Source organism: Mauremys reevesii, linkage group 4 (genome assembly GCF_016161935.1).
Source record: "Mauremys reevesii isolate NIE-2019 linkage group 4, ASM1616193v1, whole genome shotgun sequence".
Lineage (NCBI taxonomy): Eukaryota > Metazoa > Chordata > Testudines > Geoemydidae > Mauremys > Mauremys reevesii.
In genome coordinates this window covers 100463903-100477970 of record NC_052626.1, presented here as the reverse complement: position 1 = coordinate 100477970, position 14068 = coordinate 100463903, and the positions used below count along the sequence as shown (strand labels likewise).

Sequence of the window (14068 nt, the reverse complement as noted above, 5' to 3'; positions counted from 1 at the left end):
AACTGCACCACAAGTCATGTGCTGCACTTGGGACTCATGTCTGTTTGTAATTTCTTGCTTGATGAGGTGACTGTTGAATAGAAGGGGCAGTCACTGGGGAAAGGAAAGGAGTTTGGAGGGTGTTGCTCAAACAGATTAGGCACCTGGCTGAGCATCTGTAGACTGAATCCCCAGCTGGTTTGTATATTGTAGGCATTGGTGGGTGACTTCTTTGTGGAAGAACAAAGTAACCTTTTGTATATGATGTCTCAAATAATTCCTTTCCTCTTGCCCATTCTGATACAGCATAGACACGTTATGGGCCATATAGAAGCCTGGCAGTCAGTATTAGCTGCCCTCCCTGCTGCAGCTGCCATGGAGAAGCTGTGATTGCCATGGCAGCGCCAGCTATCGCTCTCTGTCATTGGTTCCTTGGTTGCCATAAGCTACCCAAGTCTCTGTCTGCTGGCTCTCTTTCTGGAGAGGTGTGTGCGTCAAAAGTGTGGTGGGCAGCACCTGTCACTCTAGAATGGATCCCCTTATCCCTGTTCGGGTGGAGAGGAGGAAGAGCTACAAGATTGCAATCAGGGCTTGTGGGACAGCTGCTCTTTAGGGGCTCTGATCCATGTTTGTGTCTAAACTGGCACTGTGCCTGAAGTCATTAAGAGTTTGGGTGCACAAGGGATACAGGATAAAGGTTTCAGAGGATTGGTGTAGACAAGCGGGAACTAGGGGGTGGGCTTTAGTCTCTCCCCAGTGGTAATTGCATTAATAAATAAAGGAAACTGTGGGATAGAAGTTAATTTATCTCACTTTATTAAAAATGGGCAAATTTAGTTATGATACAAAACTACTTATGAAAGTGATATTTAGCTGCCTTATTATTTTTAACAAAAACAACAAGGAGTCCGGTGGTAGCTTAAAGACTAACGGATTTATTTGGGCATAAGCATTTGAAGTGGGTTTTTTACCCATGAAAGCTTATGCCCAAATAAATCTGTTAGTCTTTAAGGTGCCACCGGACTCCTTGTTGTTTTTGTGGATACAGACTGACACGGCTCTCCCTCTGATTTTTTTTTTTTTTTTGGAAGTGAGTAAAGTTAAAAATAAAGTTGCTTCTGCCCTGGCAATGGCTGCATTACAGATTGCTGATGTTGCACCTACAGGTTTATATCGTTACCCTTATGTTTTTGCTGTGTTTGGCTTTTGAATGTTTTATTGGTTTTATATTATCTGTTTCATGAGGTTTCCAGTTGCTTGTACAGTGCTCTGAACACCTTCTATTATTACTTATTTTAAGAGGTTAATTTGCTTATCAGATTTCATTTAAAAATGTTCTGTGTTTTAAATTGAAGGGTTGCAAAAAGAAAGTGTCTGAGAGTTTTATTTAATATAATGGCTTCATGTTATTAAATCATTTCAGGGCTTTAGTTACTGTACAATGAGTAGTTATTGGGGTTATAGATGGAGACATTTTAGTTTGAATAGGTATATTCAGAACATTGGTAGCACAACAAAACTGTCTTATCCATGTTCCACCAGATTCTGTGTAAATAGAACAATTCTTTATATGCAAATAAAGTACTCAGCAATTTAAGGAGGAAATCATAATTTTTTAAAAAGTTCTTTACAAAGACTAGTACAACTGTTCGAAAAGTATAGTAGGGAAACTGCTTTGTCCCAATAGGTGTTAACCTTTTTATATGAATAACAAGCTATCCTAGTGGCTAGACATCATAGTGACAGATGCACTATAATTACAGAAGATGAATAAATCAGTCCCTAACATGGAATAAAAATAAGGTGGTTAATGATGCAAATGAAAACTCTTTTTCTTTTGGGAGATCCATGTAGATTATAGTCCTAAAGAACGTAAGTATTTCAGAGATTCAGGAGTTTAAAAATGATTACGCAGAATGTAAGAGTACTGTCATTGACTCCTGGACTGTGCCTTCAGGGTGTGTATCAGAGCAGAGACAGAGCACAAAAGAAGATATACTGTCCCCAAAGCCACTAGCTAAGCCTATTATGTCATTTGGATCCATGTAGTAAAGAACAATGTTCCACCAAATCAGTTGTTCCATGACTCTTCCCTGTTGCAGCGTGGTCGTTGGCCTTTTCTCACACAGTAGATGGGCCATGCTAAAACTTTGCAGAAGAGCTGATGGTGGCAATAGAGAAGGAAACAAAGCACAACGTGTTGCTACATTTTCCTTCCATGCTGCTGTTTTGGTCTCTTCTGTACTGCACAATTCATAGAAACATACTACCCTTGGCGGTGGTTCTTCATATTTGCCTCTTGTGGATATTTATCACAATCTGTCTAGTTTTATTTTTAATGCATGTTTTCTTTACTGTTACAACTAGCAACTGCTAAAAAAAAAATCAAATTCCTTCTGCTGTGAAGTAAATGTTTTTGTTTAGATTTATGGTAATATTATTAATTCTGTCCTATGGAACTCAAGCTTTTTATTTTTCAGAGAAAGGGCTGGATTCTGAGTGGTGGTAAGCACCAGCAAATCCCATTAAACTCCGCTGTGTTCAGCATCCCAGAAGATCCAGCCCAAAATATATTTATCCAGCAAACTTGAATCTCTAAAATCTGTTTTATTTCAGTAACTGAATTATATATGAAAAAGTGTTAGTAAATTTGGGCAAAACTTGCTCTTTTCAGAGATTTACACATACGCAGTAAGAGAAAACCCTAAAAATTGTGCACATCTTAGACTATGTTCAGTTCTGTCTGAGGGAAAGATTTACATTGGCTAATCTGCTTGGAGATACGACTTCTTACCTCCTCCTCTTATATGATGTCATGATTTCAGTGGTTATTAGCTTTTAAAGCTGAAAGGTCTGTTGCATGCCTACTGTTGGCTGTCCTATCCCACCTATTCAATACAATGGGGAAAGAGCTTGGGGAAAAAGCACAGGAACTGTTGGCATGCTGCAGTCCATAAAGACTTGTGTAACATGGCCTGAACTTCTTTGACCTACCTGCAGCATGGTACAAAAGCTGTAAGACCACTGCGGAATGAGAAAAGAAATTGTAACTTTAGTGTGGGCTCTAAAACACTTATATTACTCATCCTGGCAATCCGATTATGCCAGTATGTAGATACATATCTGAATTTATTCAAGCTTAGAGTCACTTCTTTATAGAATGTCAGACTGCTCATCTGAGTATAATGGATACACTTTTTCTTTAAAATGGAAAGAGACGGGAAGACTACTAAGCAATCCATGAGTGTCCGAAGCTTATAATAGATTTTAGTACAATTGAGATATTTACATTTTTTTGATCAGATTCACTAAAAATATGAGAGAATCCTTCCAGGATCAGTGCTAGTTTTTGCTCCCCCAAAATGGATGAAAATTCATATTATTTGTTGGGTAGAATTTATAATATTTAACATTTTGCCCCAAATACTTTTTCTGTTCTATTCTATTCTCTCTTTTGTAGCATTAACACTGATAGGCTGTGGCACTGGAGACCTGCAGTATCACGAATGTGTCACCTGTTCTCTCTAGTCTAATGCAATCTAATGTAGATTAGAGCTGTAAAATAAAAAAAAAATACTTCAATGAGACTACTCACATAAAGTTAAGCATGTGAGTGAGTCTTTATAGGATTGGGGCCATAGGTGAGGCCATAGATAGTTAATTAAAAAAAATGGTTCTGGCCCTCATTATAAGGAAGCAAAAAGAGGTCTAGAGCCCCATTTAAAAAAAATGTGTAGAAAAAATTGGTTCATTCCAATTTTCAGTAAGCTACATCTTCCTTAGGAAATGTTTTTGTTTCTCTGTGTTAAATATCTTGCTATAGTGTCGTTTGGCAGTTTTCACTGAAAAGTATTGACCAAGAACCACATTAATGTTGTGTAAGTAATGATAACATATGTCTAAATATTTTGATATCCAAAATGTCTGTTGGAGAATCTTGACAAACATATAGGATTCCTTAATTCATAAATGTAATTAGAGGCATTAAAAAACCTGGATCCAAATTTTGCATTGAGCCCATTGCTAACTTGTAGGTTCTATGGAGTTTAATGTCCTAGCATTAAACAAATCTAATATGTAAAGATACTTTGGATGAAGAAATAGTTTCTTCACTAAGATTGTGTGAAACTCCCATTATTACAAAATAGATAAGAGTAATAAAGGGATAACTCCCTCTATGGAGTTGTAATGCCTCAGTAGCATGTAGTTTTTGTGACTATTTGTATAAAAATACTTAGCTGATTTTTAATCAGTTTCAACAGAAAAATATTTAAAGCAATGTTTATAAAGTGCAATTTTTACACCAGAAAAATATAGTACTGTCAGATGAAAAGTGTTGTGAGCATGGGGAAATTTGTGTCCCTAGTTCTCAGCAAAGCATCTGGGTAGTTCTATTGGAAACCTACAGAGTTCTTCAAATATTCCAACAAAACCCAGCAGGATCCTGTGAACTGTACAGCATGGGACTTTTAGCAGATGGCACTATATAAAATAAAGTACCTATGCAATAGAAGAAATATATAGACAGCAGCAATATATATTCTTGAAAAAATACATTTGGATCGTGCATGCATTTTCTGTTGCTTATATAAATTTGCCATGGAATATCTAAGTTGTGCTTAGAAATCCTAACCTTTTCAATGGTTGATCTATAGTGACATGATTGATTTTGAAGGGTAAGAGATGATGATTTGATAAAAATTGTGTGGGAGAAGTGCTGGGTCATAGATGTTGTTGAAGATGAATGTGGCCAATACTTCTTCCTGCTCTCTTAAGATTAGAAAGACATTTATTTGAAGTATATTTTCAGTCTGTTAGCCCCTTCACACCAAGGATTGCAATGTAGCTAAAAAGCCCAGCTTCTCAGAGGGGTTCTTTGTGATTGGGAGTGTTTGGCACAATATGCACCTTGTCACTCAGCCTGTCTGCTTGGAGGAAGTAGGGTTGGATGTTTGTAAAAGCGCTGCCCACCAGGTCAGGCTGATGGGACTAGTCTGAGGATTTCTGTGGTGGGTAAAATTTAACATGGTCTCATCCTTTAAAACATTTCACTTATAACTCTGCCTAAAGCGGAGAGAATCCAACTGAGATCAAAGCCCTGTTGTGCTAGGTCTTGTACGAACACATCATAAGAGACCATCCTTGTGCAGAAAATTATAATCCAATAGACAAGCTAGACAAAAGGTGAAAGAAAAGGAGTGTTACTGTTCCAATTTTACTTTTGGGGAGCCAAGACACAGAGGGGTTGATCCTTTGAAGTCAGTGGGAGTAGGACAAGGAAGGGTTGTGATTTGCCAAGGACACTCAGGGAGTCAGTGGCAGAACTGAGAATGGAACCCAGATTTCTTGTGCTCCTGTCCAGTGCTCGAACCTCAAGACCATCCTTACTATGCTAATAATTAGACTTAGACCAGTATCCCATTTAAGATAAATCCAGTTAGCTATTGGATAGTAATGACATTCAGTAACTACTGAGCTGGACCAGATTTGAATCAGAGACTTTAAGTGGAAATGAAAGATTGTGTGTCCTATTACAAATATCTGAACCAGTCAGTTTTCCTGTCTTAGGCATGGGAATTTGGTCTCCCCCTTGATGCTTCTGCCACTTGCAGATGCATGAACTGGCTTGGTGGAAGGCAGCATTTCCTCTCTGTGACTGGCTAAAAATGCTGCTTCTGGAGGGATGGATTTTCTCCACATTTCTCTTTTGTCTGTTTTCTTTCCCTCGTTTTGATGACTGTTCCTGTTTTTATTTTCTATTTATTCTCCTCCGATATACTGTTTCCTTTTAACTTGTACATATTTATCTCTAATCTTTGCTTCCCAAGCCCTTGTTGTTTTTCTCTCCTATTTCCTTTCCTTCTCTGTTCTCCGTGTTGTTCTCCTGCGCAATTTATTTTTCCCCTTAACATCGCTTCAGATATTTCCTATCATTTTCAGTGCAAAGGGATTAATTGCTATGCTTTCTGGCCCTTCAGAAGTCTCCCTTCTTCTAGCAGTACCTGGACTGAATGCAACCCCACAAAAATAGGTGTGTTCTGTTGTGTTACTATAGAACCAGGAGGCACTGAGGAGAACTCTGTGTGAAGGGGGAATGCATGTGGGCCCGGCAGCATGGTAGGCAAAATAAGCATTTCTGTAGGCAAAAGAAGCAGAGAAAACCTCCTTAATACAAGAAGGTGGGAGACTTTGCAAACTGCAGACTCAACAGTGATGTTGCAGTCTGAAAATTACTGTTGGGGGAAAAAAAGCAACTTAGTGTTATGTTTTATAAAAGTCGTAAAAAGTGGTCTTTCTAAGGAAAACATGAGAGTAGGGCCCTACCAAATCCATGATCTATTTTGGTCAATTTCACAGCCAGGGGTTTTTAAAATTAGTCAGTTTCATGTTTTCAGCTGTTTACATCAGAAATGTCATGGTGGTGTAACTGTGCGAGTCCTGACCCAGAAGGCGGTTAGGCTGCGGGGGAGGGAGGTCTCAGGGCTATTATAGGGGGTCATGGGATTGCCAGCCTTACTTCTGCCCTGCTGTCTTCAGAGCTGGGCAGCCAGAGAGGAAGGCTGCTGGCCAGGTGCCCAGCTCTAAAGCCAGTGCCACCACCATCAGCAGTGCAGAAAGGTGCAGCGGGTCACAGGGTATGGAGTGGTGGGTTACTATATATCCAGTTTTTCCGGCGGTCTTCCACCCCAGTGGGGGGCTGACAGCTGGAGCCTCAGCCTTCCTGCGCTGGCAGGGGCAGGGTGTGGTTGACAGCTGGAGCCACGGAGCTTCCTGCAGCCAGGGGAGGTTCCCAGAGATGGATCTGACCTGCCCCCAGAGCAGCCCCTGCAAGGGAAGAAGAAGTCTTGTTCCTCCCCATTCCCAGCCCAGACTAACAGCTAGATCCCTGCTTGGACCAGATTTCATGGGGGGAGATCAGATTTCATGGTCCCTGATGCGTTTTTCACAGTTGTGAATTTGGTAGGGCTCTCCATATGAGTAAATCAAATCATGAACAGCACCTCAAGTTGGCATATACTATGGTGTTTCATTTGCATTTTTAAATAGATTATCAGCCTGTTTATGAAAATAGTATGGTGATTTGTTTAAACACGGCATGTCTATATAGTAAATAAGTTCCTCTAACAGGTTTATTACCTTTAATTGGGATTTTATTATATATAACTCTTAAATAATAGTATCCCAATTTATTATTTTAATAGTTCAATAGTTAATACCCTTTAAAATTAACTGAAATTATTCATTCCACATATTATCAAGTATTGGTAGAAAATTGCTCATTTCTATTGTTACAGCAGGTTACTCAAAGATAAACTTCCACAAGTATATTTTTGTAACAGTAGTTTTTTTTTAACCTTTTCACTTGCTTTCTAATGCTCTGATATTGTAGAATGTAGGTGCCAATTATAGGGATTAGTAGATGCATCCTTGCTGTCTAACTAGGAAGATATTCCCACAAATTGTGGGAAGATTTGTGGAAATGAATGAGAGTGGGGAACAAAAGAAATAGCTCCTTGGGATTTTGCAGCCTTCTTTACTGTGGGAAGGCAAAGATCAGCAGTTCAAATGAGATGCTAGTGGAAGGCGTGAAAGAGGTGTTCAGATTGGCAAGCAAGGATGGTAATCTTAATGGCTGCCATCTGTATGGACCGAAGGGGGCATCATTGGGGTTGAATTGGGCTCAAGGCTCTCTGCAAGATCACGTTATAGCTGCGGGAATGATGGAAATAGTCCATAATAATCTGAATTTGAAAGGGAATTTATTTTGTTTGTATTTGTGACATTCTTGTGTTCACTGTTCGAACAGTTGAGGGCTCCAGCTTTCTTCCATGAAGCTGAATTTTAGCTTTAGCTCTGAAACGTTCCCCCATGCTGAGTTCTGAATTGTAAGTTTGATTGTAAAACTTGCAGTTCCTGCTGAGATGCATGTTAACACAAACCTGTGACTATTATAATTCATAATTAGTGATGTAAATCATCTAACAAAGGTAATGAAGTCACAACATGAGTTTAGAATGGTATATTTGATTGTAATCACAATTTTAGCTACTGGAAAATGAGGAATTATATGTTGAGGAAATACCTTGATTTAAAATAACAAGTTTGTGGATATGAGTGAAGTTTATCCATGGGTGGATTAGATGCATCAGTACTTCATCCCTGGTTAGGGGTGGGATCAGAAAATTTCTCTAGTCTAATGGTATCACTTTGAAAGGCAGAATGGTACAAAGCTAAGTACTTTCCTCAAATAATGACTGTGCCTAAGTAAAAGGAAGAACAGCTGCACTTCTTTCAATGTGAGATTGCAGCTGGTCAGATCTGATACAGCCACACTTTTGTTGGTTTGTAAGGGCAGGAAGACACTACCTCCCTGTACACAACAATTCTAATAAAACAATACAATGTGAAAATTAATGCTGGATGCTGACTTAGACTAACCACTTGATTTCCTAGTCGCTTCTAATAGTGACCTAAAGAGACTTACTATATACTTAGTAGAAACCAGTCCCCCTCTCCCCGCCCTCTTTTTTTTTGGCAGATATAAAACCAAAACCCAGGGTAGAAGGAATTTCCTTTCCATTAAACAAGGGTTTGAAGACATTTGCATAGCATGTACTCATATATGCCTAGCTAAACTGCAGCATAGGCATATGGGGAGATCATTCATCTTTTGGGACACAGCATATACTGAACAACTGGTAAATAAGATTTAAGTTGCCTCTGCACACCAGTGAGACAGACACTGATAATTGATTCTTCCAGGTTAGTGAATTTTAAATCACTTCATCTGCTGCTGTTGCAGATTTTAAAAGGAAGTAATGTACAAATTGCTATTTTTTTTAATACATTTCTGTAAATTAGGCCCAAGAACTCTGTTACTTGTCATGTAACTAAATATATCCTATAAAATAAAAATGGTGAGTCTTATTCTTTTGTTTGAGATGGAAATGGTTAAGTATCTTTTATGCTATTTGATCTCTCAGTCTGAAATTGATTACATAGGTTCCTGTGAGCATTAACCCCTAGCTGTTCAAAGATAAACTACCCCAGCATGAGCCATCTATCCTAAACCTCTTTCCTATTACAATTTTCTTCTTGAACCAGGATTGTAATTTCCAGGTATGTAAGTAATAAATGATCACAAACATTCACGTTTATTCTGGGACATCCAGAATAACAATCCAGAAAACTAGGCAACAAATATGAATTCTTTTTGTAGAGTGTAATTTTAATTTGGAATTTCCAGGCTTTGTATTTTTTTAACAGCAAAATTCCCTTGAGGGTTTTCATCCTCTACAATAATTGAGAAATATATTACAGTTATAACTCAGGGTTAAGAGTAGTTCTTGTGTGTGGGAATATACAGTCAGACCACTTCATTTAAAGTATGGGGCATCTGTGTCCTGTGTCCACTACAACATGACCACATAGGGTGAAATCCTAGCCTTATTGAAGTTAATGGCAAAATTCCCGTTGACTAAAGTGGGACCAGGATTTCACTCATAGTCTTAAAGATACAGCACCTCCAACATCAAAGAAACTTAAAATTAAAATGGAAGCAACTTTATTTTCTATATGAAAGTTATGACCCTGAGGCAGTCATCAGTTGTTTAGTTCTCTAATAGTGACTATGTGCTTGGGATTGCACAAGATAAAAACAGTCCTGACTCCAAAGACTTTACAGTGTTAAAGTATAAATTAGGATTACAGGTAAAATAGTAGCATTTTGAATTTTAGGCTAATGTATACCTACAAGGAATAGAATGTTATGGGGGATTAAACATGTTAGAGATGATGGGTGGGATTTTCAAAAGCACTCTGAGTTGTTCTAATTTTGCTCCCATTGTTAGCTCCATACTGAGTCCTTTTGAAAATCTCACTTTATAACTACTACTGAAAATGCTGATCATTTGAGGGATGGGAGAGGAGGGAAAATGTGTTCTGCCTATTCAAAATGGCACATAGTACGTATCTCTGAGACATAGACTGTTTTTGTGTATTCCTTAGTAAGAACAATTCATTCTCAGTACAAAATGATTATTATCAAGAAAAAAGAAATACACCCAAGGCACAAAAATACTACGTTTTCACTGTCTGATGAGTTATACATAAATCCAATCAACAATACTGGGAGTTCAAATTAATTCCTTGTGCATCGTGATGTAAATTCAGCCCGAAGGGTCTTCGTCAGTTTATAACTAGCTTTGTAATTTCCATTTTTCTGTGACCTAAACGTTTGGATTAATGATGCTATTTATGACCTACATATGCAATAAGCAGTAACTAGTGTGTGGCTTTGCTTGTTACTTGAGCTGCTTTTGACTAGTACCATTTTGTTGATCATTCTTTAGCAAAACTTATTTTCTTTCTCTTTCTTTCCTTACAGTCTTAATAGTCCTGAAATTGTTTATCTTGTGCATTGGAAACAATTTATTCATTTTCCTTCTGTCTCACAAACCATTTTCCTGTGTATTGTAATAATCATTTCACTTCTTCATGAACTCTACTGAAGTTTACCTTAGTGACTATTTTCTTTTTAATATGGTCTGGAAAATTGCTATGTAGTATTCTATCCTTCTGGTTATTAAATGTCTTGTGGTTCTTTTTGGAAGAGTCAAATTCCAACTGGCCAAATTCCAAATAGGGTAATGGCATTCTGCAATTCTCCCTTTCAGTTTTTTGCTTAACCATATATGTCTACTGCTGTAGGATTTCTAGACATGGCATGGATTAAATGTAAAACTTGTCATTAAGTCAGTAGTAACAAGGGATTCAGTATATAAACACCTCTCCTCCTTGTAGTACTCCAAATATTCATAAGTAACTAATAGTCCTAAAACAATCGAATGCTTGAGCAAGAAGATGTCATGCAGCCGAGGACACTCTGTTGACAATTTCCTGCCTCTACTCCCAAGTGTCTGCATTTGGGAACTTTCAGTGAAAGTAGTCCTAAAATAGCTAGATTCCAAATCTATGTAAGGCTTTATAAATTAGAAACAATACATTGACTTGTATCTGGAAGCAAATGGGAAACAGGCACATTCCACAATAAATTGCTTACAACACTCCATTAAGCAAGCAGGTTGTTGCACTGCAGTAATCCAGTGCGGAAGTGACCACGGTATTGATGGGTTTTGTGATGGTTGCATCAAGAAATGGCTGCATGTGGCCACAGTTCAAAGTAAACCCCAACAATCAAGAACTGCTGGGGGGTCCAATATAAGACTGTGAAACTCTTTGAAATGGGTACATGCATTTACCAATTGAGGAAGCAGCCACAATCCTCATCAGTTCCTAAAATTGCCTACCTCTGCTATTCAGCCTTCCATCAATTATTTTTGGATTGAACTTCTTGTCATCCAGATTCCATTTTGGCCACGTACTGAGAGAGAAAACTGGACCACCCAGATTTGATAAATAGTATGGCTGTCAAGTGATTAAAAAAATTAATTGCGACTGCATAATTAAAAAAATTAATTGCAATTAACTGTATGATTAAACAATAGTAGAATACTATTTATTTAAATATTTTTGGATGTTTTCTACATATTCAATATATTGATTTCAATTACAACACAGAATACAAGGTGTACAGTGCTCACTATATTTATTTTTAATTACAAATATTTTCACTGTAAAAAAACAAAAGTAATAGTATTTTTCAATTCACCTAACACAAGTACTGTAGTTCAACCTCTTTATCATGAAAGTTGAACTTACAAATGTAGAATTATGTACAAAAAATAACTGCATTCAAAAATAAAACAATGTAAAACTTTAGAGCCTACAAGTCCACTCAGCAGCCAATCGCTCAGACAAACAAGTTTGGTTACAATTTGCAGAAGATAATGCTGCCTGCTTGTTGTTTACAATGTCACCTGAAAGTGAGAACAGGGGTTCGCATGGCACTGTTGTAGCTGGCGTTGCAAGATATTTACGTGCCAGATGTGCTAAAGATTCATATGTCCCTTCATGCTTCAACCACTATTCCAGAGGACATGCTGATGATGGTTCTGCTCGATAACGATCCAAAGCAGAATGGACCGATGCATGTTCATTTTCATCATCTGAGTCATATGCTACCAGCAAAAGGTTGATTTTCTTTTTTGGTGGTGGTTTGGGCTCTGTAGTCTCCACATATGAGTGTTGCTCTTTTCAGACTTCAGAAAGCATGCTCCACACCTTGTCCCTCTCAGATTTTGGATGGCACTTAAGATTCTTAAACCTTGGGTTGAGTGCTGTAGCTATTTTTAGAAATCTCATATTGGTACCTTCTTTGCATTTTGTCAAATCTGCTGTGAAAGTGTTCTTAAAACAAACGTGATGGGTCATCATCCAAGCCTGCTATAACATGAACTATATGGCAGAATGCGGGTAAAACAGAACAGGAGACATACAATTCTCCCCCCCCAGGAAGTTCAGTCACAAATTTAGTTAATGCATTTTTTTTTTAATGAGCATCATCAGCATGGAAGCATGTCCTCTGGAATGGTGGCCGAAACATGAAGGGGCAAACAAATGTTTAGCATATCTGGCACATAAATACCTTGCAACGCCAGCTGCGAAAGTGCCGTGCAAATGCCTTTTTCTCACTTTCAGGTGACATTGTAAATAAGAAGCAGGCAGCATTATCACCCGTAAATTTAAACAAACTTGTTTGTCTTAGCAGTTGGCTGAACAAGAAGTAGGACTGAGTGGAGTTGTAGGCTCTAAAGTTTTACATAGTTTTGTTTTTGAGTGCAGTTATGTAACAAAACTACATTTGTAAATTACACTTTCACAATAAAGAGATTGCACTACAGTACTTGTATGAGGTGAATTGAAAAATACTATTTTTTATAATTTTTACCGTGCAAATATTTGTAATAAAAATAATATAAAGTGAGCAGTGTACACATATTCTGTGTTGTAATAGAAATTAATATAATTGAAAACGTCGAAAAACATCCAAAATATTTTTAATAAATTTCTGTTGGTATTCTATTGTTTAACAGTGCAATTAATCGTGATTAAATTTTGAGTTAATCGTGCGAGTTAACTGCGATTAATCGACAGCCCTAATAAACAGATGTCGAGCTGAGTGTTGTTCACATATTGATGGTTCTGCAGCCCAAATTGCCTCCCCATGCAACCTCATATCCCATGCTAAATAGGAAATATGAAAGGAGTTTTGAAGTTGAGAAGTAGCTAACCAGTACCATCCTCTAAGATTTCAAGAAAAGGAAGCAATGAAACCTTTGGAAAATTCTGATTCACTTCTCCTGGGACCTGCAGATATACAGCAGCACGTCATCCTCAATGTCATCAGGCTGCTGATAGTGGGGGAAAAAAACTGTAGTAATTTACGCGAATATAATGTTCTTCACTTCCTGTATTATACGGCTATGAACAAATTGTGGTGTTTTACCTCACAAACTGAAGCACATCACTGGTAGTCAAAATGATTGTATACAGACTATACATTGTTAGTACAGTGCTTTGCGATCAATTTGGATGAAAGGCACTATATAAATGTAAGGATTATCATAAAGGACTGGTCTACAATAGAAAATTAGGTTGGTTTACTTATGTCAGTCGGGGTGTGAAAAATTTGACTTAACTCCCCATGTAGACAGCACTAGGTTGACAGAAGTATTCTTCTGCTGACCTAACTTCCACTTCAGGGAGGTGGATTAACTACACCAATGGGCAAATCTCTCCCATCGGTGTAGGTAGTGTCTACGCTGAAGTGCTATGGCTGTTCTGAGTGTTGACTGGAAAATCTGTTTCCTGTCTGACTGATCTGGATGCCAAATATTGGTTTTTTTGTTAAATTCCTCCCATTTCTATGAATCTAGCCTGAGTATTCCAGAATGAGTGCAGAGAAGATTAAAAGGAACAACAAGGAGAAATATGTAAATACTCTAAGAGGCTGGGCACTGAAATTGAGAGTTGTGACTTGATGTGCAAATAACACAGTTGGCACATGATATATTGATTACATCCTGTCATTAGATGGGCCTTCAGCTAGTTCATCAAGAAACCTGGAAATATGCAGTCATGTACAATTATCTGGGAAGCTTGGCCAAACATATGCTGGCATATGGAT

At 37.9% G+C, this 14068-nt stretch overlaps 1 protein-coding gene across 9 annotated transcripts in view; it reads left to right on the top strand.

The window, feature by feature from the left end:
* TUB (TUB bipartite transcription factor) overlaps positions 1-14068 on the top strand; it is a 269551-nt gene that overhangs the window by 170963 nt on the left and 84520 nt on the right. The window contains exon 1 of one of the 9 annotated variants that reach the window (XM_039535031.1): positions 8660-8742. The exons of the other annotated variants lie outside the window; for them this stretch is intronic. The gene's annotated coding sequence lies outside the window, so the exon portion shown is untranslated. Of the gene's footprint in view, positions 1-8659; positions 8743-14068 lie in introns of those variants that run through there. 9 annotated transcript variants of the gene reach the window in all.